This window comes from Hypanus sabinus, chromosome 21 (assembly GCF_030144855.1).
Source record: "Hypanus sabinus isolate sHypSab1 chromosome 21, sHypSab1.hap1, whole genome shotgun sequence".
Lineage (NCBI taxonomy): Eukaryota > Metazoa > Chordata > Chondrichthyes > Myliobatiformes > Dasyatidae > Hypanus > Hypanus sabinus.
The window spans coordinates 13414754-13437065 of NC_082726.1; positions in this window are offsets into that span (position 1 = coordinate 13414754).

Below are 22312 nucleotides of genomic sequence, written 5' to 3' on the forward strand. Positions count from 1 at the left end.
AAAGAGGCAACAGCTCGGTTTTGAGTTACAACAAAAACAGATTGAGGCCAAAGAAGCAGAACAACAGAGGCAGTTTGCAGCTGAGCAGGCAGAAAAACAGAGGGAGTTCAGGCTAGAGAAGACAGAGAAACTTCAGCAAGGGGGTCCAGTGGTTGTCACTGGTGATAAGTTTGTTGCCAGTTGGGAAGTTAATTTGGTCCATCCATTTGATGAAACTAAGGTTGATAAATACTTTCAGCATTTTGAGAAAGTGGCTCAGAGTTTAAAGTAGCTGGAAGGAGCCTGGTCTCTCTTGTTACAAAGTGTAATTAAGGGCAAGGCTCAGCCGGCTTATTCTACCCTATCAATTGCTGATGCAGCTAAATATGAGGCAGTGGAAAGGGATGTACTTAAAGCCTATAAACTGGTTCCAGAAGCCTATAGGCAAAGGTTTAGAAATTTGAGGAAATCTGTGAACCAGACTTATGTGGAAATTGCTTATGAGAAGTTAGTGCATTTTGACCATTGGTGCACATCTAAAAATGTGGATGGTGATTTTAACAGCTTGAAAGAGTTGGTTTTAATTGAAGAATTTAAGATGTGGGTGCCTAATGATATAAAGGCATATTTAGATGAAAAGGATGCTGTCACTTTGCAGGAGTCTACTAGATTAGCAGATGTTTGCTTTAACCCACGAGGTTAAGTTTACCCCGAGTAAGACCTTCCAAAAGAGTAGCATGAATAGTCAGGGTAAACCAGAAATTAAACCTGGGACTAGTGACAAAGGTAAGGATGAAGGGAAGCAGTTGAAGGAGAAATATCCTGGACTTCTTGTCACTATTGCAAGAGAACTGATCACATTATAGCTAATTGGTCCATTCTGAAGAAGAAGGAGGAAAAGGAGGCAGTCCCAGCTGCTTGTGTTCAGCGTTGTGAAACAATTATAAGCCCACAGGGGTCTGCACGTTCTGGTGAGGCTCAGTTAAGGACTGAGAGGTCTGACCAAGTTAAGAAAGGATTCGATCATTTTATGTCAGATGGGCTTGTGTCAGTGAATGAAGGGACAACCCTGGTACCAGTGAAAATTCTTCAAGGTACTGGGGCTTCTCAATCACTTATATTGGACAGTGTTCTAAAGTTTAGTGATAAGACTGACACTCGTGAGGTAAAAATTTTATTAAAGGTATCTGGGCCGGCATTGTTTCTGTGCCACTGCACAAGGTAACTTTACAGTCAGGGCTGGTTTTGGGGACTGTTAAGATAGGACTATGCTCCAGTTTACTGGTGGAATATGTTTCTTTGTTGTTAGGGAATGATCTAGCAGATGATTAAGTTGTTCCTGCAGTGCAGCTGACAACTCAGCAAACCACTGATGACCCAGAGACAGATTCTACCATTTATGCTTCCTGCGCAGTAACTTGAAGTATGGCTAAGAAGTCAGCCAATGCATGTAGTTCTGTGCAGCATGATTCGGCTACCCATGATAGCCAAAGTCAGGATTCAGGTTTTGGTGACTTGTCAGAGACTTTTCTGCCTTCATTGTTTCACCAGGATCCAGTTATTAAATCTGACGAGTAAGGTTTATCTCTGTCATGGAAGGAGTTTATAGCAGAACAGAATCGAGACCCTGAGCTTGAAGCTTTAAAAGGAAAAGCTCGCTCAGATGATGAGATTGAGAAAGTGCCAGTTGGGTATTATATCAAAGATGGAGTGTTAATGAGAAAGTGAGATACCTGCCAGTGAGGAGTGGGCAATTGTTCACCAAGTTGTATTTCCTAAAGTCTATAGGAATGAGAGTTTAACCTTAGCCCATAGTATGCCCTTAGGTGGCCATCTTGGCATGAACAAAACTGTAAACAAGGTTATGAAACAATTTTTTCTGGCCTAATTTGAAGAAAGATGATGTGACCTTTTGTTGAAACTGTTACCCTTGTCAAGTTGTGGGTAAACCTAATCAACTTATTCCAGTGGCGCCACTGCAGCCTTCATTCGGTGAACCCTTTTCCAAAGTGATTGTGGATTGTGTTGGCCCAGTGCCAAAGGCTAAAGCTGGCCATCAGAATTTGCTGACCATCATGTGTACCGCATCCAGGTTTCCAGAAGCGATACCTCTCAGGAATATCAAAGCTAATACTGTGTCAAAGGCTCTCATAAAGTCTTTTACTTTATTTGGTTTGCCTAGAGAAATTCCATCTGATCAAGGAAGTAATTTTACATCCAGATTATTTCAGTAGGTAGTTTATGAACTGGGAGACAAACAAATTACTTTGTCTGTGTACCATCCAGAACCACAAGGGACTTTAGAAAGGTTCCATTCTACCCTTAAAACCATGATTAAGACATACTGTACTGAAAATGAGAAGGATTGGGATTAAGGAGTTCATTTGCTTTTATTCGCAGTAAGAGAATCAGTACAGGAATCATTAGGCTTTAGTCCATTTGAACTTGTATTTTATCATAGGGTTCGAGGGCCTTTGACCCTGTTAAAGGAACAGTGGATTAATGAGGACATGCATATCAATTTGCTAGGCTATGTTTTGAAATTCAAGGATAGATTACATAAAGCCTGTAGCTTAGCAAGAGGAAACTTAAAGGTTTCTCAGGACAAAATGAAGTGTTGGTATGACAAACAGGCTCGTATGAGGAAATTCCAAGTGGAAGATAAGGTGCTGGTGTTATTTCCAATATTAACAAACCCACTTAAAGCGAAGTACCACAGACCGTATGTAATAGTGTCAAAAATATATGATGTGAATTTTGTAGTCAAAACACACGATCGATGAAAGTCAACACAGTTGGTACATATAAACATGTTGAACTGATATTTTGAAGAGCAGGCACCACCTGTGAGTGTTGTTGTCAAAACAAATAAGTCTGGCAACCCTGGGAATGAATTAATTGATTCATCTGAAGTTTATTCTAAATCAAACATTGGCACAGCTATACTAACGAGCTTGACTGTTCTAGAAAAGATTGATAGCAAGTTGGTTCATTTACAGCCACAGCAACAACAAATGAAGGAATTGATTTTGAAGTTTAAAGATTTATTTCCCAGTGTTCCAAGGAGAACCACAGTCGCATCACATGATGTAGATGTCAGTCATGCCAAGCCCATAAAACAACACCCATATCACATGAACATAGAAAAAATGTAAATGGCTGAACAAGAAGTTGAGTACATGTTAGAAAATGGTATTATTAGGCCTATAACTTCAGATTGGATTTTACCTTCTGTTAAGGTACCTAAATCAGATGGTAGTATTAGACTGACTATAGAAAGGTGAATGCTGTAACAAAAACAGATGTTTATCCCATCCCTGGGGTAGATAATCGTATAGAGAAGGTTGGGAAAGCAATGCTTCTTACAAAGAGTGATCTGTTGAAAGAGTATTGGTGTGTTTCTTTGACAGAGAGGGGTAGAGAAATTTCTGTGTTTGTGACACCTTCTGGGTTGTATGAATACAATGTTTTGCCATTTTGGATGAAAAATGCTCCAGGAACATTCCAGAGAAAGATTAATTCTGTAATTCAAGGGTTAAAACACACAGATGTCTATATTAATGATTTAATCACAGGAAATGACACGTGGGAAGCCCATGTCTCTGCAGTAGAAAAGCTGTTTGACAGGCCTTTCAAGGCCAACCTTACAGTTAACTTAGCTAAGAGTGAATTTGACCATGCCACTGTGACCTATCTTGGTTATGTGGTAGGTCAGAGTGAGTTCACTCCTGTTCAAGCAAAAGTTCAGGCAGTTTCTGAAGTTCCCATTCCAACTGGTAAGAATGCTCTTAGATGGTTTCTGGGAATGGTTGGATATTATCCTAAGTTTTGTAAGAACTTTGCTGATATTGCTCTTCTTTTGACTAACCTCTTGAAGAAGGGTGAAAAGTTTATTTGGACAGAATCTTATCAGGAGGCATTTGATGAATTGAAAGCCATGTTATGACACCAACTTGTGCTCGGGGCACCTGACTTTGCAAAGCCATTCTCTGTAACCATGGATGCCAGAGATGAAGCTGTAGGAGCAGTGTTCTTACAAAAGGATGATTCTGATGGGGTTGAACATCCTGTAGCTTATTTTTCAAAGAAATTCAATGAGCATCCAAGAAATTATTCCACCATAGAGTAAGAGTTTTGTCACTTATTCTAGCTTTGCTGTATATTGATGTTAATGTTTGCCCAGCTCAGAAACCACTTGTGGTTTATACAGATCATAATCCCTTAGTGTTTTAGAGTAAGGTGAAGGACAAACATAGAAGATTGTTAAGCTGGAGTCTGATTTTGCAAGAATATAATCTTATGATAACTCATATAAAAGGCAAGGAAAATATAATTGCCGATTGTCTTTCCAGATGTTAAGCTTGTGATATATTTTTAATAGTGGAGTGGAAGCTGGTATTTGTATACACTTCTGCAATATGTTATATGGTAATTGCAAATGTATTGTTTCACATTCTGTTGTTTGCAGTTAAAATTTTGCTCTTTCAGTTCAAAGTTTTCCTTTCTGGAGGGAAGTGTTACGAACTCACAGGTTTCGTTTACTGTGGACTGTCGCTTTAAGAGCACCTAAGTGAGGCAGGACTATGACATCAGTCACAGGCTGTCACAGTAAGTGCAGATTGAGAGAGAGAGAGAGAGGAAGAATAGCTACTTTTGCAGTCTATGCAAGACTTGGAACTACAAACTGCCGGGGCAAGTTTGCTCCGAAATGTGTGACTCTCAGTTCATATAATCAAAAGGAATGGACTTTAGGGATATCTGTTAACTTTTGTTTATCTTGGTTAAGTTACTATATTATAAATAGATACGAATAAGGATAATGGTTTTAACATTAAAACCTGACTCAGTGTGAAGTCTCTTGCTGATGATTTGTGTCTAAAACATTACAGTTTGTAACGGTTCATCAGGAGTATGGCTGTGTTTTTCAGGAATATGATTGGGTAGTTCAGGAGCACAAAGAAGTTTTTCAGGAGTATGGATGGGTTTCTTAGGAACATGGATGGGACTGTCAGGAGATTGGATGTGTTTTTCAGGATTATGGATTGGATCCTCAGGTTTATTGATGGTTTGTGAGGAGTTTAGATGGGTTGATCTATTGTATGGATGGGTTTCTCAGGAGTTTGCATAGGTTTGTCAGGAGTATGGATGGGTTTTATTGAGAAATAAACCTGACATAATCATTATATATACCTGAATTATAACCACTATGTACTAGCTATTTACTATACTATGTAAACACTATGTAATCACTTCTAGGTACTGAATATTACTATGTATTATTTTACTAGACACATTTTGCTTTGTATTGTTTTAACTAGATACTTTGTACTCTCTTAGCTGCATACTGTGGCACCTACAGAACACCTGTTTAGCTAGCAGCACTATTAGCTGAAATGTACCCCATGCATTACGCTCAGCCTTTGTTTAGTAAGAGATAACGGTGGCGGACAGGATGGTGCAAGCAAGAAATGTAATGTGAGGGAGGTTGTCTAGAAAAAAGAACCTTGGCCAGGAATGGGGCCCCAATGCGAACGGGTCAAAAATAATGGTGGCGCACCGAGAGCTAGGCAAGAGCGATTGATTAGTTAATGAATAGATGATATGCAGTTAACAATTGATTTGGTATGCTAATAAAACCGAAAATGTAACTGAGATAAGAAATTACTATAAAGAATGCTGTACACCGGAGCTCGGCGGGCTTTCGGTGACAAGTTCATTGATTGCCTCAGCCTTTGTTTGTAAATAAAGGTTTAAACTTCTCGAAGAATTGCCTGCGTCTCCTGGTCATTTCAAGTAACCACAACAGTTTCACCAGAGTATGGCTACGTTCACACTACGCAGGATAAATCTGTAACTGAAGCTTTTTCTCTTCATTTTTACCCTCCATCCACGCTACAATGGCTTTTTTGCCCCCCAAAACCGAAGCTTTTCAGAAACACTTTACAAGGGGGTATTTTTGAAAACGCTGCTCGGGCAGATCAGTGTGGATGGGGTAACCTGAGAAATCTGAAAACGCTGTCAGCCAGCAGCGCGCTATTTCATTGTTTTCTTGAACACAACCTAACAATTTCAGAACAGACGGCAACAAGACTGAAACCAGAAGAGTTAGAAATGTACTCACCAAATACTTTGACCCATAACTTACTGAATAAATAAGTATACTCACTTTGCCCTGTTTTCTGTCCTTGCTCGTATGAAGGTGGTTTACCTATTTATGCAAGTACTTCTCTGACAATAGATGTGTAACAGCCTAATGTAACATTGTATGGAAATACAAGATAACACTGATGCAGACATGTTTTATACATTTAACAAGGTGCTTTATTAATGCAACAGAGTTAGTCAGTTTTTCAATGTTCGTCGTCAGCCGGGTCAATCTGTCCGTGAACTCCCTGTCGGTTGCCTCCGTACGTTCTAGTATTTGTTTTTTTTTACTTCTAAGTTCTCCTGCGTGAAAGCCAACAGCTGTCCATCATTCTAAGTTTTTCTAGTCTGCAACTCTACACAAACACGCACTTTAATGGCGAGATTGGACACCAAACACGTCGCTTGTTTTCGATAGATGTGTCTTGCGCGTGCCCAGTAGGAGGAGATTTGCCGAAATCGCCATTTCAATGTGGACAGAGATATTTTCAAAAGCACATAGTGTGGACAACTATCATTTTTACGCAAAACCGGCATTTTCAAAATTATCTGGTCTAGTGTGGATGTAGCCTATGTGTTTCTCAAGAGAATAGATAGCTTTATCAGAAACATGAAGAGGTTTCTTGGGTGTATAGATGGCTCTAAGGAGTACAGAGGTGTTTGTGAGGGCAATGGATGTGTTTGTCAGCAGTATGGATGGGATTATCAGCCGTATGGGTGGAATTGTCAAGAGTATGGAAGGGTCTGTCTGGTTATGGATGGGTTTCTCAGTTGTGTAGATGGGTTTGTCAGCTTGTCAGGAGAATGGATGAATTTCTTATGGAGGGGTTTCACTGGGGAATTGATGGGTTTGTCAGCAGTATGAATCAGTTTGTCAGGTGTACAGATGGGTTTCTCTGGATAAAGGATGGGCTTGTGAGGAGTTTAGATGGATTAGTCAGTTGTGTGGATCAGTTTCTCTGAGCTTTCCATTGGTTTGTTAGGAGTATGGTTGGGATTGTCAGGACGATGGATAAGTTTCTCAGGAGGAAGACTGGGTTTGTTAGCGTGATGGATGGGTGTGCCAGCAATATGGATGGGTTTCTCATAGTGTGCATAGGTTTGTCTGGAGTTAGGGCTGGCTTTTGCAGGAGTATGATGGGATTCTCAGGTGTATGGATGGGTTGATCACGAGTATGGATGGGTTTGTCAACACACTTTAGCGGTGGACCAATTGATTCAGAGAGAGAGAGCTTTGCACGAGTTGGGGAGAAATGTTTAAAAAAGGAGTATTTCACAGGGTTTGGGACATTAGTGGTGGACCAATTAATTTGCAGAGAGAGAGCGTCACACAAGTCAGGGAGAAGAGTTTAAAAAAAGAGCATTTTACAAAGCTTGATGCATTAGCAACAGACTAATCGATTCACATTTCATTAGCAGGAACAAATAAAAGAAAAGCAGGGTCAAAGTGGAGTGGCCATTGTGTGAGTGGACCAGTGTAGGAGTGGGAACTTGTGGATTTGGCTCAAGGGGCTTCAGCAAGGAGACACAGCTAAGTAGCAGGTAAGGCTTTGTGGCAATTGAATAAAAAGACACTAATTTACAGTTAATTAAATAATGTCGGGATGATGCAGTGATGCAGTATCAGGTGATGGGCTGTAGCTACAAGACGTGGGAGCTGATGGACCCCATTGTGGTTCCTGGTGACCACATCTGCTGCAAGTGTTGGCTGCTCGAGGAACTCAGGCTCAAGGTTGATGACCTGGAATCTGAGCTTCAGACACTTCAGCACATCAGGGAGGGGGAGAGTTACCTGGATTGTGTGTTTCAGGAGGTAGTCACACCCATTAGATTAGCTGCCTCAAATCTGGTCTGTGTCAGGGACAGGAGTGTGTGACTGTGAGTGAGACCGGTAGTGGGATCCAAGAGGCAGTGCTGGAGGAGTCTCAGCGTTTGAGCTTGTCCAACAGGTCTGAGATTTTTTCTCCCTGTGTTGATGAGAGTGGGGGCTGTAGGAAGAATGAGAAACCTAACTGTGGCACTGTAGTTCAGGGAGCCGTTCAAGAGGGGGGAGAGAAGAGATATGTAGTGGTAATTGGGGATAGTACAGTCATGAATAGCAAGAGTTCTCTGTTGCAAGGATAGAACATCCTGAAGGCTGTGTTGCCTGCCTGGTGCCTTGGTTCAGGACATCTTATCTGACCTGCAGAGGAATTTGTAGTGAGAGGGGAAAGATCCAGTTGTCGTGGTCCATGTGGGTACCAACAACATAGGTAGAATGAGGAAAGAGGTTCTGCTAAGTTAATTTGAACAGCTGGGGACTAAATTAAAAAGCAGAACCAAAAAGGTGGTAATCTATGGATTACTAGCTGAGCCACATGCAAACTGGCATAGGGTCAGGGAGTTAAATGCATGGCTCAAGGATTGGTGTGGGAGAAGTGGGTTTGAATTCATGGGAAATTGGCACCGGCATTGGGGAAGAAGGGAGCTGTTCCAGTGGGACGGGCTCCACCTGAACCATGATGGGACCTGGATCCTAGTGAATCGCATTACTAGGACTGTGGATAGGGCTTTAAACTAAATAGTGGGGGGGGTGGTGGGGGTAGGTTCAACAGATTGGAGAAGAATAGATAAAGTAAAAGAGTTGAGTGTGGATAAAGGTAAAGTAAAAGCAAAAGATAAAAAAGAGTGGAGGGAAGAAAAGTCAAGTGGGAAAAAAAGTAAAAGATTACAAGATTTTAAAAGCACTTTATTTGAGTCTCTGTAGTATTCAAAACAAGGTCAATGAACTTTTAGCACAAATCTGTACAAAGTGGTATGATTTAGTAGACATTACAGAAAAGTGATTGTGGGTGAAGAGGATTGGGAATTAAATACCCAAAGATATCAGGTAATACAGAAGGATAGGCAGAAAGGTAAGGGACATGGGGTAGCATTTTAATTAAAGATGAGATCAGGGTGATAGTGAGATAAGATATAAGATCTGAGGAGCAGAAAGTTGAATCCATCTGGGGAGAGATTAGGAATAGTAAAGGGAAAAAAGTCACTGGTGGGAGTTGTCTATCAGCCACCGAATGATAACATTACAATGCCACGGGCAATAAACAGAGAAATACCTGAGGCATGTAAGAATGGAACAACAGTTATCATGGGGGTGTCACGACCACAGATTTGGCAGCACAGTAGATATGGCAATTGCACTTGTGAATATGCATATGTCAGCTAATTATTATTTCATTGTGATAGTATTGAACTCCATACTTGTCGTCATAGTGCTTGTTGAGACTTGGACAGAGCACAGCAACACTTTGCTGCCTGTTTGCATTCTGCCTTGCCTGAGAAATTGGACTGTCAAGTCAACTGACTCTGAAGACTAGCAGTATTTGTTTAATATTTAGTTGCTGTTTTCTGCCTCAGTTTCCAGTTTGAGAGTTTTAGTTAACGGTCCTGTTTTGGCCTAGCATTTATTGTTTATTTTCCCTTTAACACTGTTTGCATTAAAGTTCATGAACTATCGACCCACTTCAGTGTCTTTCACTCCGCACTTGGGCCACATCCAAACCTGATGACAGCAAGTCTCGACCACACAAAGATGGACACAGCAGAGAGAGAGCAGCTGACCTTGGTCGTGAGATTCAACGGTCAGGTAGGAGACAAGCTACAAGCAATAGAATCTGTTCTCAGTGAAGTTACGGAGGCAATGAAGCAGATAACCTCATGCCGACAAGCCCAGTCTCACTTGGAGGAACAGGTATTGTCTGAGCCACAACTCTTCAACAGCTCATCACAGACAATCGGTCTCGGGTGTCTATGATTTACGGACTCACGGCCACCATCCACGAACTAACTCTGAACAGCCAGCATCGGCTGACAGCCAATAACGTTCTCACCAATGCAATTCAGTAGCCTCAGTTTGCCTCAGTTCCACTCCCGTCATCTCGCAGGTCCTCATTTTCTGCTACTCCGACAATCGCTGCCTCTAATGCTCCAGTGCCTGGACCAGAGCTGACTCCTGCATTCGGAACCCTACAAACACCCACGTCTGTACAAGAACTGAGTATCCCACCTCCAGGCAGATATTCCGGTGATCCTGATGGGAATGCAGGCATTATATTACCCAATGTGAGCTGACATTCCAAGCCCAGCCTGGCTATTTTGGTGATGATGCTTGAAAACTGGTGTACATGGTCAATCTTCTTGATAGACCTCCACTCAGCCTGTTCAACGCTTTACGGGAGCAAGGACACCCCGCAGCCCAGTTGTTTTGACATTTCATGGTGGAGTTAAGGAGGGTTTTGATTTTCCAGTACAGGGGCAGGCGGCTGCTCACCGACTCTTGGACCTGCACCATGGCAGAGGAACAGTGAGAGCCTGTGCAGTCAAATTCCGTACCCTTGCAGTAGAGACGGATTGCAATGAGAGATTTCTCATCACCGCCTCCCAGCGTGGACTGAACGCAGGGGTCCGGCATGAGATCACTCTCCGGGACGAGCAGGATAGTCTGGATGACCTGATTAATCTGGCTATTCAAGTTGACGACCGGGTGACTGAGTGGTGCAGGGAAAGAATGGTTTAAATTTCCTACGCGCCACCTGAACACCGTCTTTCATCACCCTCTCCCTCTCCCTCACCACCCAGCACCCTGTCCATGGAGGAGCCTATGCAAGTGGGGTGCACGCGCCTGTCTCAGGAGGAATGAGAGCGGTGTCAGAGAACAAGTTCCTGCCTCTATTGTGGTGATCCAGGACACCTCCAGGTGGCATATTCCAATCCAGTAAAAGAGAATACCCGTCAGCAGGGAGGGGAATCCTGACGGGTCGGTTCTCTCTTCAGTCAGCTTCCCCTAATTCTGTAATGCTCGCAGCTTCCTTGTCATGGCGGTCTCAGACCCAGGAACTTCAGGGCTTTATTGCCTCTGGTGCAGCCGGGAATCTTATGGGCATCTCTCTCGCTCAAAGACGGGGAGTTCCAACTCAGGAATTGAGAGAAAAGATCAACGTCAAGGCCCTGGATGGTCAAACTCTGGGAACCAGCCAGATCCACCTTTCCACCCAACACCCCCAACTGGTGCTCGAAGGAAACCATCATGAAGAAATATCTTTCTGTCTGGTTAATTCACCTGAACTGCCACTGGTACTTGGTCTCCCCTGGTTACCCCGTCATAACCCATGGATCGATTGGTCTCTGAGTGGGGACCGGCATGGCTGTCTCCCTGTTTGGGTCCAGCTCAAGCTGAATCCCATGAATCCCCTCTTGTGTCAGTCATGGTCCTGATCGTTAATTTCCCTAATTGCTTCCAATTCCCTTTAATGATGGCACACCTGGTTTCCATCACAGACTCAGTATAAGAACCTCTACATCACAACCACTAGTCACCAGTTTGTTGTTTTTTTTTCCCTGTGAGATAACTATGTTCCCTGACTACTTAGAACTATTTGTTCTAAGTCTAGCTCCTGTTTCAAGGTTTACCTATGAGATTCCGTTTCTCTGAATCAAGGCTCTGCGTCAAGACTTCGTGTCGAGGCTCCAAGTCAATGTTCCATATCAGAGCTCCGTGTCAAGATTCCTCCTGTTTGCTGTTTGGTGTTTCCGCCCATGTGAGCATCTAGACTTAATCTCTGTGCCTGTGTTGTGCACTTGAGTTTGCTTCCTACGCTCCTGTAACAGTGTCAGCATTGACAGGATGTGGACCTGTCTGGGATTCCAGCTGAATATGCATGGTTTCCTTGAGGTTTTCAGTACTGGCCCAAAAATGGACCCGGTGGACATGAAGACCCTGAAACAAGGCCTTGCCAGCCAGGGCTCCCTACTCGGTCTGCATGATCAACTTCTCCAGAATGTCATGAAGAGCCTCTGTTCCCTGTCCGTTAATATAACAAAGATTGGTGACCAAGTGGGCCATGTATCCAATAATCTTATCCCATCCTGGTCCTTCTAGACCCCTCTTGCCAATTCATTGTGGAGGTCGATGCCTCCGACTCTGGGGTGGAAACTGTTCTTTCCCAATATTCAGGCCCTGACCAAAAACTTCATCCCTGTGCCTTCTTTTCTCACCAGCTGTCCCCCGCCAAACGCAATTACGACATAGGGAACCAGGAGTTACTGGCGATCAAACTTGTTTTGGAGGAGAGGAGGCACTGGCTGGAGGGAGCGGAACATCTGTTTATTGTCTGGACTGATCACAAGAGCCTTGCATATATCCAAACCGGAAAAAACCTGAATTCCTGCCAGGCCCGTTGGGCATTATTTTTTGGTAGATTCAGATTTACACTCACCTATCATCCAAGGTCCAAGAATGGGGAGCCCGATGTCCTCTCCCATCAAAACATTTCCGAGAAGGGCCTTCCCAACCCCGAGACTATACTTCTGCCATCCTGTGTAGTGGCTGCCCTCACCTGGGAGATTGAGGCAATAGTCAAAGAGGCTCAACAGATTCAGCCAGACCCAGGCAATGGACCCTCCAGTCGCATCTTTGTGCCCAACTCCATTCAATCTCAGGCTCTCCAGTGGGGGCACATGGCTCATTTCACCTGCTATCCCAGGATCAATCGGACTCTGTCACTTCTGAAGAGACATTTCTGGTGGCCTCCATAGATGCTAACACCCGTTCCTTTGTCTCTACCTGTTCTGTTTCTACCCGTGGAAAAGCCTCCCACCGACCACTTGCTGCATTGCTTCATCCCCTACCTGTTCCTAGCCGCCCTTGATCTCACATTGCACTGGACTTCATTACGGGACCACCTTGTTCACTGCGGTGAACCGCTTCTCCAAAGCTGTGCACTTTGTAGCCCTTCCCAAACTCCCTACAGCTCATGAAACAGCCGACCTTCTCATCCATCACGTCTTCCGCCTTCATGGAGTTCCCTCGGAGCTAATTATTATTAAATTGTGATAGTATTGAACTCCATACTTGTCGTCGTAGAGCTTGTCGAGACTTGGACAGAGCACCACAATGCTTCGCTACCTGTTTGCATTTGGCCTTGCCTGAGAAATTGGACTTTCAAGTCCACTGATTCTGAAGGCTAGCGGTATTCATTTAATATTTGGATGTTCTTTTCAGCTGCAGTGTAGGCATCGTTTTCCTTTTGAGAGTTTTAGTTAACAGCCCTGTTTGGCCTAGCGTTTATTGTTTTCTTTTCCCTATAACACTGTTCACATTTAAGTTTGTGAACTATTGACCTGCTTCAGTGTCTCTCACTCCGCACTTGGGCCATCTCCGAACCTGGTAACAGTGGGACTTTCACTTGCACATAGACTGGGTGAATCAAGTTGGTCGAGGCAGTCTTGAGGAGGACATCGTAGAATGCATCCATGATGGCTTTCTTGAACAGCATGTTACTGAACCTACAAGGGAGCATGCTATCTGGATCTGGTCCTGTGCAATGAGACAGGTAAAATTAGTGATCTTGTAGTTAGAGATCCTCTTGGAAAGAGTGATCACAGTATGATTAAGTTTCTCATGCAAATGGAGGGTGCAGTAGTTCAATCTAAAACCAGCGTATTATGATGAAGGGGTTAACTTGTGAGGAAACAGTGAGTCATCTGGGACCATACTCTCTGGAATTCAGAAGATGAGAGGGGATCTTATAGAAACGTACAAAATTTTGAAAGGGATAGCTAAGATAGAAGTAAGAAAGTTGTTTCCATTGGTAGGTGAGACTAGAACTAGGGGACATTACCTCAAGATTTGGGGAGAAGATTTAGGATGGAGATTTAGGAGAAGCTGTTTTTCCCAGAGAGTGGTGAATCTGTGGAATTCTCTGCCCAGGGAAGCACTTGAGGTTTCTTCACTAAATATATTTAAGAAACAGTTAGATAGGTTTTTACATAGTAGGGGAATTAAGGGTTATGGGGAAAAGGCAGAGAGATGAAGAGGAATCCGTGGTCAGATCAGCCATGATCTTATTAAATGGCGGGGCACACTCAATGGGCCAGATGACCTACTCCTGCTCCTATTTCTTATGTTCTTATGCCTAAACAATGGAGACTACAAAGGGATGAGGGAGGATCTGGCTACTGTAGACAGGGAGCACAGGTTATATGGTGGGATGGTTGATGAACAGTGGAAGACTTCAAAAGAAATTTTTCACGGTGCTCAACAGAAGTATATTCCAGTTAAAAGCAAGTACAGTAAGAGTGGGGAGAGCCAGGCTTGGATAACTAAGGAAATAAGAGAAGGCATCAAACTAAAAGCTTGTGCATACAAAGTCGCCAAGAGTGATGGGAAACTGGAAGGTTGGGAAAACTTTCAAAAGCAACAAAGAACCATTAAATAAGCAATAAAGAAACATAGAAAATCTACAGTGCATTACAGGCCCTTCAGCCCACAATGCTGTGCTGAACATGTACGTACTTTAGATATTACCTAGATTTACCCATAGCCCTCTATTTTTCTAAGCTGGGGGAGGTGGGACCAGTACTGTCTGGACAGTCTACATTTGGGCAGGGTCAGGATCAAAGTCAGCATGGATTTGTGAAAGGAAAATCATGTCTGACGAATCTTATAGAATTTTTTGAAGAAATAACTAGTAGAGTGGATAGGGGAGAAACAGTGGATGTGGTATATTTAGATTTTTCAAAAGGCTTTTTACAAGGTCCCACACAGGAGATTAGTGTGCAAACTTAAAGCACACGGTATTGGGGGTATGGTATTGATGTGGATAGAGAATTGGTTGGCAGACAGGAAGCAAAGAGTGGGAGTAAATGGGACCTTTTCAGAATGGCTGGCAGTGACTAGTGGGGTACCGCAAGGCTCAGTGCTGGGACCCCAGTTGTTTACAATATATATTAATGATTTAGACGAGGGAATTAAATGCAGCATCTCCAAGTTTGCGGATGACACGAAGCTGGGCGGCGGACTTAGCTGTGAGGAGGATGCTAAGAGGATGCAGGGTGACTTGGATAGGTTAGGTGAGTGGGCAAATTCATGGCAGATGCAATTTAATGTGGATAAACGTGAGGTTATCCACTTTGGTTGCAAGAACAGGAAAACAGATTATTATCTGAATGGTGGCCGATTAGGAAAAGGGGAGGTGAAACGAGACCTGGGTGTCATTGTATACCAGTCATTGAAGGTGGGCATGCAGGTACAGCAGGTGGTGAAAAAGGCAAATGGTATGTTGGCATTCATAGCAAAAGGATTTGAGTACAGGAGCAGGGAGGTTCTGCTGCAATTGTACAAGGCCTTGGTGAGACTGCACCTAGAGTATTGTGTGCAGTTTTGGTCCCCTAATCTGAGGAAAGACATTCTTGCCATAGAGGGAGTACAGAGAAGGTTCACCAGATTGATTCCTGGAATAGCAGGACTTTCATATGAAGAAAGACTGGATCAACTAGGCTTATACTCACTGGAATTTAGAAGATTGAGGGGGGATCTTATTGAATCGTATAAAATTCTAAAGGGATTGGACAGGCTAGATGCAGGAAGATTGTTTCCGATGTTGGGGAAGTCCAGAACGAGGGTTCACAGTTTAAGGATAAAGGGGAAGCCTTTTAGGACCGAGATGAGGAAAAACTTCTTCACACAGTGAGTGGTGAATCTGTGGAATTCTCTGCCACAGGAAACAGTTGAGGCCGGTTCATTGTCTATGTTTAAGAGGAAGTTAGATATGGCCCTTGTGGCTAAAGGGATCAGGGGTATGGAGAGAAAGCAGGTACAAGGTTTTGAGTTGGATGATCAGCCATGATCATACTGAATGGCGGTGCAGGCTCAAAGGGGCAAATGGCCTACTTCTGAACCTATTTTTAATGTTTCTATGTTTCAATGTCCTACGGAGATTGTTTGCTAGTGCTGTTGGGGAGGCTTTAAACTAATATAGTGGGGGTGTGGGTGGGAACCCACACAGAAAAGAAGAGGAAAGTGATGCAGAGACCAAAACTAGAGTTAGTGAAGAAAAAGGTAAGAGTAGAGTGCATAAAAGTAAAAAGCGAAAGTTATATAGGTCACTAGATTCTAAAAAGACAATGAGTATAAGGGCACTTTATCTAAATGCCCGTAGCATTAGAAACAAGGTTAGTGAACTTGCAGCACAGATCAGTACCAAGGCATATGATTTAGTGGCCATTACAGAAATCTAGTTGCAAGGTGGAGATGTCTGGGAATTAAATATCCAAGGGTATCAGGAAATACAGAAAGATCAGCAGGAAGGCAGAAGAGGTGGTGTGGTGCTCTTGATTAGGGATGAGATCAGGGCAATTATGAGAGATGATATAAGGTCTATGTAGTAGAATGTTGAGTCCATCTGGGTAAAGATTAAGAATAGTAGAGGGAAAAATGTCACTGGTGGGTGTTGTCTATAGGCCACTTAATAAAAATATTTCAGTGACAGAGACAGTGGCAAGAAGTAACTGAGGCTTGTAAGAACAGAATGGCAGTTGTCAAGGGGTATTTTAACTTCCACATAGATTGGGTAAATCAGGTTGGTCAAGGAACTCTCGAGGAGGACTTCATAGAATGCATCCGTGATGGCTTTCTTGAGCAGCATGTTAGTGAACCTACAAGGGAAAATTCTATCTTAAATCTAGTCCTGTGCAATGAGACAGGTAAGATTGACGATCTTGTAGTCAGGGATCCTCTTGGAAAGAATGATCATAGTATGATTGAATTTCACAGTTAGATCTACTGTAAAACTAGTGTATTATGCTTGAACAAGGGAGACTACAACGGGATGAAGGAGAAGTTGGCTAATGTGGATTGGGAGCACAGGCTATTTGGTTGGACAGTTGAGGAACAGTGGAATACTTTCAAAGAGATTTTTCACTGTGCTCAACAAAAATATATTCCAGTCAAAAGTAAGGATAGTAAGTGTGTGGAGAGCCAGCCTTGGATAACCAAGGAAATAAAAGATAGTATCAAATTAAAAACTAATGTGTACAAAGTTGCAAGGAGTGGTGAGGGACTGGAGGATTGGGAAAACTTTAAAAAGCCACGAAGAACAACTAAGTAAGAAATAAGGAAAAGGAAGATAGGGTATGAAAGTAAATTAGCACAAAATATAAAAACAGATAGCAAAAGTTTTTATAAATATATAAAGCAGAAGAGGGTGGCTAAAGTCAACGTAGATCCCTTGGAAGATGATAAGGGGAAATTGATATTGGGTGATAAGGAAATGGCTGAGGCATTGAATGACAGTTTTGCATTGGTCCTCATGGTGGAGGACACGTCTAATATGCCAAGAAGGATGTTATGGACGAAATGGGAGGTGAGGACCTTGATAAAATCACTGTCACTAAAGAGATAGTGATGACTAAACTAGAGGGCCTGAAGGTAGATAAGTCCCCTGGTCCTGATGTGATGCATCCCAGGGTGTTGGTGGAGTTGGCGGAGGTTATAGTAGACACGTTGGTATTCATTTATCAAAACTCTCTCATATCTGGACAGGTCCCGGCAGATTGTAAGACAGCAAATGTCATGCCACTTTTTAAAGGATGTAGGCAAAAGATGGGCAACTATAGTCCAGTTAGCTTAACATCTGTAGTCGGAAAAATGCTTGAATCTGTCATTAAGGAAGAAAGGAATGGTTCCATTAGACAGATCCAGCATGGATTCAGAAAGGGCAGGTCCTATGTGACAAACTTACTGGAGTTCTTTGAGGACATAATGAGTGCAGTGGATAGAGGGGAACAGGTAGATGTTGTATACTTGGATTTCCAGGAGGCGTTTGAAAAGGTGCCACACAAGAGACTTATAAATAAGATACGGAGGCATGGAGTCAGAGGAAGTGTATTGGCTTGGATAGTGGATTGGTTAACCAACAGAAGGCAGAGAGTTGGTATAAGTGGGTGTTTCTCCAGTTGGCAGTCTGTGGTGAGTGGGGTGCTGCAGGGGTTGGTTCTGGGCCTGCAGCTGTTTACCATTTACATTGATGATTTGGAAGAGGGGACTGAATGTAGCATAGTAAAATTTTCTGATGACACTACACTGAGTGGAAAAGCAAGAGGATGTGGAGAGTCGGCAGAGGGGTATAGATATGTTAAGTGAGTGGGCCAAGGTCTGGCAGATGGAATACAATGTTGGTAAATGCAAGATCATCCACTTTGGAAAGAATAATAGAAGACCAGATTATTATTTAAATGGTGAAAGATTGCAGTGTGCTGTTGTGCTGAGGGACAGTGGGAGTGCTTGTGCAAGAACCTCAAAAAGTTGGCATACTTGTTCCATCTGTAATTGGTTGTAATTATGACATTATAGCATCTCTGATCAAGTTCCAATGAAACTTTCTATTAAATTAATGGACACAGCTCCTAGCATTAGACAATGGCGATTTGATTCTACTCTGCTTCAAGATCCAGATTTCATTAAATTTCTGAAGGAACAGATTGATTTCTTCTTCTCAACTATGGAAGAAATTTCCTGTGGAGCACTTTGGGACACTTTTAAAGCATATATGTGGACAGATTGTCTCCTATTCTGTTGGTTTGAAAAGACATATTAAGAATGAAACACTTTTGTTGGTAGATAAGATCAAAGAAATTGGTAAGAAATATTCTATCACTCCTAGTAAGGAGCTCTATAAACAAAGAGTTGAGCTTCAAATGGAACACAGCTTAATACTTACATCCTCGATTGAAAATCAATTAATGAAAATTTGAAGTGAATTTTATATTCATATGATAAATCGGGCAAATTGTTAGCTAACCAACTGAAGACTGCTTCGGTCAAACGTCAAATTATTAAGATTCTTAAACAGAATGGTGTTTTGACAGTTAATCATGATGAGATAAACAAATCTTTTCAAGATTTTTATACTTCTCTGTATCACTCTGAATTTCCTCATGATCTCAATACCATGCATGATTTTTTTTAGGGAAATTGAATTTTCTGAAACTATCACTTGAAGAATGTTTAACATTAGAAACTTCTGTTATAGATTCAGAAATAAAAGGAGTTATTTCCTCAATGAATTCCGGAAAAGCACCAGGTCCAGATATGTATACAGTTAAATTCTTCAGGTTTTTTTCTTCCACTCTTTCTCCTTGGTTATGTAGGGTTTTTGAAGAAGCAATAAGATTAGGTAAATTACCTCAATCATTTTATAGAGCTTCTATTTCTTTAATTTAAAAAAAAGATAAAGGTCCAACCGATTCTGCATCCTATAGACCAATATCCCTGTTGAACGTCGATTCTAAGATCTTTTGCAAGATACTGGTGACCAGGTTGGAGAAGATATTACCTCAAATTATCTCTGAGGACCAAACTGGATTTATTAAAAAACCAGTATTCATTTTTTAATATTAGGAGATTAATGAATATTGTTTATACTCCTTCACGTAGCACCCCAGAATGTGCCATTTCCTTAGATGCTGAGAAAGCATTTGATAGAGTTGAATGGCCATATTTATTTACTGTGCTTGAGAAATTTAACTTTAGTCCGACATTTATATCTTGGATTAAATTGATATATCATACTCCAGTAGCCTCGGTTTTTACTAAGAACCAAAGATATCCCTTTTTTCACTTATTTCAGGGTACCAAGCGAGTTTGTCCTCTTAGTCCATTACTATTTGATATTGCCCTGGAACCTGTAGTAATTGCTATTAGAGAATCACCTAACATTTTTGGCATTACTCGTGGGATGGATATACATAAGTTATCATTATATGCAGATGACTTGTTGTTATATATTTCTAATCCTGAGAAATCCATCCCTGCAGTTATATCACTGTTGGCTCAGTTCAGTAATTTTTCTGGTTACAAACTGAACCTTAATAAGAGTGAACTCTTTCCCCTAAATATACAGGTTCCAATTTATGGAAATTTACCTTTTAGATTACTGATTACTTTATATACTTAGGGTTTAAGATTACAAAAAAATAAGTATTTATTTAAGGCTAACTTTTTACCTTTAATTGATCAGATTAAACATTTGTTTACCAAATGGTCACCACTGTCTCTGTCACTGATAGGTCGGATCAATGCTATTAAGATGATTATTTTGCCTAAATTTTTATATATATTTCAAGCGGTACCAGTTTTTATTCCAAAATCCTTTTTTGATAATGTTGGTTGAAAAATGTCTTCATATATGGCAGAATAAAAATTCTAGGTTAGGTAAAAGATATTTGCAGAAGTCTAAAAAGGAAGGTGGATTGGCTTTGCTGAATTTTAGATTTTATTATTAGGCAATTAATATCCGATATTTGAAATGTTGGCTATGGGATTTGGATTTATCTTTTAGTCTTCATTGGGTAAATTTGGAAATCAAATCTGTACAAGGGTTTTCATTGGGTTCTATCTTAGGGACTTCTCTTCCCTTTGCTTTTTCTAAACTGCATAAACAAATTGAAATTCCGATAGTTAAATACACTCTACGCATATGGTTTCAATTTCGGAAATTCTTTGGGTTGAATCAATTTGTTTTAGCAATTCCTATTATATCTAATTTCTTTTTTCATCCCTCTATTATGGACCAAGCCTATTTGGCTTGGAAGACTAAAGTTATATTATGATTTTCCAATTTATTTTTAGATAATTGTTTCAAGTCTTTTGAACAATTATCTAATAAATATATTTTTCCTAGATCCCTTTTTTTTAGATACTTACAAATCAGGAACTTTTTAAGCACTGTACTTCCTACCTTTCCAAATCTAGATTTTATGGGTGTTTTGGAGAAAATTTTAGAATTAAATCCTTTTCAGAAAGGTGTAATAGCAAATGTTTACAATATAATTATGAAAATACGTTCAGAGGTTTCTTATAAAATTAAGAATAATTGGGAAAGGGAACTTAAGTTTACTATTCCTATTGAGAAATGGGAAAAAATTCTTCAATTAGTTCATTCATCCTCAAGATGTTCCAAACATTCATTGATACAGTTTAAAGTTGTGCACAGGGCTCATATGTCCAAGGATAAATTAGCTCATTTTTATTCCCATATAAATCCTATATGTGACAGATGTCATTCTGAGACAGCCTCACTAACTCATATGTTTTGGTCATGTCCGTCTTTGAAAAAATATTGGAAAGGTACCTTTGATATTATTTCTACGGTATTGAGTATTGATTTACAACCTCACCCAATCTCCACAATTTTTGGTTTACCAATGATAGAGTCAATTCATTTATCTCCTTCTGCTTGTCAGATGATTGCATTTCTTACATTAATGACTAAAAGATCTATTTTGTTGAATTGGAAAGAAGACTTGGAGGCCATTATTCAATATTTTCATATGATGTAGTTTGACCTTTTTCCAAACCTATTTCTTTCTGCTTCTGATTATATACATGTAGAGAGGATCTGAGCTGATGACACAAAATTTTTTTCTTTTCTTAGATATTATAAACAGGCCATGTTTCTTTTCTTTTCTTTTTTTAGTTAGTGGTTAGCTTGTTCGAGTAGTTACTTTTTTTTCTAGTTTTGTTTGGAGTATAATTTTTTTTCTTCTTTTTCTGTTTTTTTTATATTGTTATACCTAGTTTTCTTGTCTTGTACACATTATATTTGTATCATGTATGATTTTGGGAGACTTTTTTGTACCTATTGTTTATATATCCTTTTATGTCAACTTTTAATTTTGTAATCCCAATAACTATGTATTATGTATCAATTTTTGTTATCTTAATATGTTGATATTAATAAAAAGATTGAAAAAGAAAGAAAGTTGGCATGCAGGTACGACAGGTTATTAAGAAGGCAAATGGAATCTTGGCCTTCATTGCTAGAGGGATTGAGTTCCAGAGCAGGGACGTCATGCTGCAACTATCCAGGGTACTGGTGAGGCCACACCTGGAGAACTGTGTGCAGTTCTGGTCTCCATACTTGAGGAAGGATATACTGGCTTTGGAGGCAGTGCAGCGGAGGTTCACCAGGTTGATTCCAGAGATTCTCTGCTCACCTGTGAGGAGAGATTGTCACCTGGGACTATACTCTCAGGAGTTCAGAAGAATGAGAGGGGATCTTCTAGAAACATACAAAATTTTGAAAGGGATAAATAAGATAGAAGTAGGAAAGTTGTTTCCATTGGTAGGTGAGACTAGAACTAGGGGATATTGCTGCAAGATTCAGGGGGGAAGATTCAGAACGGAGATGAGGAGAAACTGTTTTTTCCCCAGAGAGTGGTGAATCTGTGGAATTCTCTGCCCAGGGAAGCAGTTGAGGCTTCTTCTCTAAATATATTTAAGATACAGTTAGGTAGGTTTTTACATAGTAGGGAAATTAATGGTTATGGGGAAAAGGCAGGTAGATGGAGCTGAGTTTACAGACAAATCAGC